General features: G+C 47.1%; 1 long non-coding RNA gene across 1 annotated transcript; it reads left to right on the plus strand.

Moving 5' to 3' along the window:
• The first annotated feature begins 737 nt into the window (after positions 1 to 737).
• Positions 738 to 4,059, plus strand: LOC142740462 (uncharacterized). The gene is made up of 4 exons (XR_012880702.1): positions 738 to 801; positions 1,248 to 1,379; positions 2,212 to 2,278; positions 2,477 to 4,059. It is a non-coding gene; the product is annotated as an uncharacterized LOC142740462 (long non-coding RNA).
• Positions 4,060 to 4,863: the final 804 nt, after the last annotated feature.

Genomic DNA, 4,863 nt, shown 5'->3' on the forward strand with positions numbered 1-4,863 from the left:
ACCACTATAGATAATGCCATTCACATTTTTATGAGGAAAAAAATATATAAAGTTGACATACTCACATTCTCCGGTTCCCACGCTGTTCACTGGCGATGCAGACATGCTCTCTTCTGAGCATGTCTGCAGGAGCTGAATGAGCGTTCCCTGTATGGCACTGATTGACGCTGATTGGCGGGGCAGAATGACTTGCCCCGCCAATCAGCACCTTCCAAGCATGGAAGCGGCGCGATGATGTCATCGCGCCGCTAGCCAATCAGTGTCATTGTAAGGCACTGGATGGTCAGGCACGGAACATGCCCGGCCATTCAGCGCTAATACATGTATTTGGCTGCCGCTAGCACCGGGGCCCCCTCCGGTGCTAGCGACACCTACAGGCATGAGAGTGCCTGTGTAAGGCTCGGCGGCGCGGGCCCCACAGTAGCGGTGCTACCCCTGTAGCAGCCATAACGGCTGCTAGCGGCGCCACCGGGCATTTGGGAGGGCGTGTCGGCTGGCGGCACGGGCCCCCTCAAGCCCCGGGCCCCGTAGCAGCCGCTACTGCTGCTACCGCGGTAGTTACGCCACTGGTGTCTACATTACCAGTACTGCAGTCTGTGCGCCACCATACAGGTCCGTCCACATGAAGTTGCTGTGTACATGAGCCCTAATGTACATTTCCTTCATTGTTGGGTGGTCTATACTGAGCACACGTCTGTCTGGAGAAATAAAACTACACAATTATTGTTTTTTCCAGAACACCTTAAGATCAGCTGCCTGCTGCCAGGGGGACTCTCTGAAGCAATATTTCATCTATGCAAGGTGCGTCTCTTATTAGTTACTATATGCAGTATCCACCAATACCCTCCACAGTTAGAATGACACTTTTTGTATGTCCTGGGTCAGAATGCCCCTTTTGTATGGCCCCACAGTAATGAAGCCCCCTTTTCTAAGCCCCGACTCAGTCCTTTTATCCCCCATATTAATAGTGCCCCCTTTGCTCCTATAAAATAAAAAACTATACTCACCTAATAGACGACCAACCGGGTCAGACATTTCGCTTCCTCCCTGCGCCGTTATTGTTTGTCCAATTTCAGGGGCGTATGGAGCCCCAGAGCTGTGGGCCACCCCAAATCCCTGGACCCCAGCCGGTCATCCTATTTACCCCTTTGGTAATTTTACACTGGTTGGGGACTGGACTCTGTTCTAGATAGAAATGTTGCCATTGATTGAGATTTGTCCTAATACATTGTCTTTCTTTCTCCTAGAATTAATTCCTCATAAGAGTTAATGATAACCACACGTCCCAGGAGGGCAGATCAAAGATTAAGCAGAGCCCTCCACCTCACATCACATAACGTTCTACATTCAGTCGGATGTATTCAGTAGGAGAGTCCAAGGTCAGTGTATTTTATTAACTGCATCTCTAAATGATCACATAGTGTGTATTACTGGTCAATACTGAAGAGGGCACTACCATCATAGATGGCCTGGGCACCCTCAACTTACACTGCCGATCCGGCATTTAGGGCCCAAACCTATAATATAAAAAAACAGAAAGATACAATCCCTAGTTTATTGACTGGGTGATGTTATTTGGGCACTGTATGATTAAATTATTTGGACACTACATGGTGCATCATAAGGGGGAGGACGTCACAGATACTGCACATGTCACCAATAAACCTAAGGCCGGCCCTGGATGTGACACAATAGCTGCCACGTGACATGCCATCCACACGGACATGACCGCTGTGGCCTAGCAACTAAAGACAACAGAACCACCAGCGCAGGAGCCACAGGGAATTTAAAAAATGAGTAGGGACAATTTGTTAGTTTTAGCCATATGCGGCTTAGACTAAGGTTTATGAAACTGTCAGAAAACCCCTTTAATAATTATTTTGTCTGTTGAATCCAGAAATCCAATTTACCATTTTCTACTCTCTCTACTCCAGTCCAAAAGACTCCACAAAAGACAAATTAGAAGTTTTCCATTAAGGATAAGATTATATAGAAGAATAACAATAAGCTCCTGGTCCCTGATACAAAATCTATACCAGGGTCCTCCAACTATTATGTGCCATTATACTGCTGGTGTTATTTGTGTGGCAGAGGGGCATTGGACTCGCCCTGTGATAGAAAATGAAATGTGTGAAAGTAAATATATTATTATTCATTATAGATATGGGGTTATTTTATGTATGTGCATTAAACCCATTATGTATTTTACAGACATTTATAACATCTGAATATGTGGCACCAGTGACAGCCGACATGCTAGAAGATCCACTGTATATATGTAAGTATTATAGCAAATAACAACCTATAGAAATTCTATAATGTGATGTCATCCAGAATGTTCCTATAGAGACACATGACAAGACTGTGGGAACAATCTCCCTGATGTTTTCAATAGGCTGAACATATATTTGTTGATATGATGAACCATACTAAGCGCATGTCATAATATCTTCACAGTTTATACTTTTTGTTCCAGAATTTCTTGAGATCGGCTGCCTGCTGCCAGGGGGACTCTCTGAAGTAATATTTCATCTATATGCGGTATGTCCATCATTAGTTACTATATACAGTATCCACCTGTAGCTCTGTACATTGAAAAAGTAATGAGCGGGCAAAATGCCAAGAAAGGCGTAGCAGTGGGGAACCTTGGATAGTTGGTAGGAATAGGCATAATGTAAGTTAGGGGTATCTTTGTCCAAAATGCTGGCCACATGGCTCGGTTTGGGACTGAACGTAGGTGTAAGGTAATTGGGTGAGGGAGTGTAGGGGGATTTTAGACAGCTTTGGTCTGCCAAGAACATTTGCGATGTGTCAAGGCCTGGATGCAATAGACAAGGACTTAAGTGAGTTTCATTACACAGTCATAATCTGCAGGCATAGGTGATAATGGACACTGGCAGAATGTTTTTATATTTACAGCACTCAAGCGGAAAGCAATGGAAGGTGCCAGGATATTGCCACGTATAGAGCCCCCACAAGTCATGCAGCACAAGGACCTGGACTTGGGGTGTACTGGATTGTTTGGAGGAAATGGCATCAAGGAAGCAAGGCAGGTATCCTCAATGGTATCATTCTAGCAAAAATTTGAGGGAACATGGCACAATGATGGGCCAAGTGCCAGGATCCTTGCGCAGGGATCCAGGGTCGATGAAGGCAGCAATATCCCAGTAGGGCCTCATAATCTCAACATGGGAGAGGGACACCTTGGGGTTGCCAAAATGTTTAAAACACGGGGTACTGGCACAATGTTTGGAATTACAGGAGCAGCGCATCTGGATGTAAAGAGAAGCAGAAGAAGGCAACAGTAGCTGGTTGAGTCTGATTCTGATCTGTCAGATGATAATAAGTGGTCTGATGTTGGGGATAGATGGGCTAATGGGCAAGACGTTTAAGATGCTGAAAAAAATGTTTACGCAGGATAAAGTAAAAAGGTAAAAGCGAGGAGGCGTGATACCGAAAGCCAATCCTTTACTGGAAAGAGGGGGTAAAGTTTGGGGCCAGGAAACATGTTTGTTGATTTCTACCTACACACACTTGTCCCAGGAAATGTTGGGAAACATAAGGGAGGAAAGGCTTGTCTAGTTTTTGTGATGTCTATGGAAGATTTTGTTTAGTATTGCAGTGTTATGGTGGTGGAGCAAGGACCCCCTTATTGATCAGGTGCCAATAAAAAGGGATGGTGCCTGTGAAGCAGGCTGGTAAGTATAAAAAAAATACATCTGTCGCATCTAAAAGAGGCATCAGTAAACGATGAAATAGACAAGGAGTTGAGTGAGTTGCATCATTAAAGCAGAATCTGCAGGCACGGATGACAATGGATACTTGCAGAATGTTTTTTGTGCCTACAGGACTCAAGTGAGAAGCAGTGGAAAGGACACGGATATCGCCACGGATAGGGTGTCCACGAGTCATGCAGCACAAGGAACTGGACTTCTGATATAATTGACTATTTGGAGGAGATGGCGTACATTTGCGAAGAATGTAGTTGGCTTTCGATGCGCGTAAGCAGTCTTGTATCATCACTTCAACATGCCGTGTGGTTTATAAAATGTTTTTCTAATAAAGTCATCACATTGTCATGAGGATTGCTGGACCGTATTTTCTTCTGTGTACTGTATATTTATTGGACAGTGCTAACGCCATACAGCCCTCCGTGTAGAGAACGCCATACAGCCCTCCTGTAGAGAACGCCATACAGTCCCCCTGCAGAGAACGCCATACAGACCCCCCTGTAGAGAACCCCATACAGCTCCCCCTGTAGAGAACACCATACAGCCCCCCCTGTAGGGAACGCCATACACCCCCCCTGTAGGGAACGCCATAGAGCCCCCCCTGTAGGGAACGCCATACAGCCCCCCCCTGTAGGGAACGCCATACAGCCCCCCCCTGTAGGCAACGCCATACAGCGTTCCCCCCCCTGTAGGGAACGCCATACAGCGTCCCCCCTCCCAAAAAAATGCGACCTACAGTGTGTCCTACAAAATACATGTATCCCCTATCCACAGGATAGGGGATACATGTATGATCACTGGCAACGAAAGCTGCTTCTATCCTCTCCTCGGGGTCCCCGGCAGTCACTGACAGCCGGAGACCCGACATTCAGCAGCCCGATCGCGCGGGCAGTAAGTTAAAACCGGAGTCGTAAAAAGTCTATGGCTCGGGTTTTAAGGACCCTGACCGCTGGCCGTAAAAATACAGCCAGCGGTCGGGAACCAGTTAATGGCAGAGCGGGGAGATACCTCCCTGCTCTGCCGTAGTGTTCAGTGGCGTCCCGCTGTAGCAGCCATAGCGGCTGCCAGCGGAGCCTCCGGCTATGGTGGGGCCCGTGCCAGCGGGCGACACGGGCCCCCTCATGCTGCGGGC

This window comes from Rhinoderma darwinii, chromosome 2 (genome assembly GCF_050947455.1).
Source record: "Rhinoderma darwinii isolate aRhiDar2 chromosome 2, aRhiDar2.hap1, whole genome shotgun sequence".
Taxonomy (NCBI): domain Eukaryota; kingdom Metazoa; phylum Chordata; class Amphibia; order Anura; family Rhinodermatidae; genus Rhinoderma; species Rhinoderma darwinii.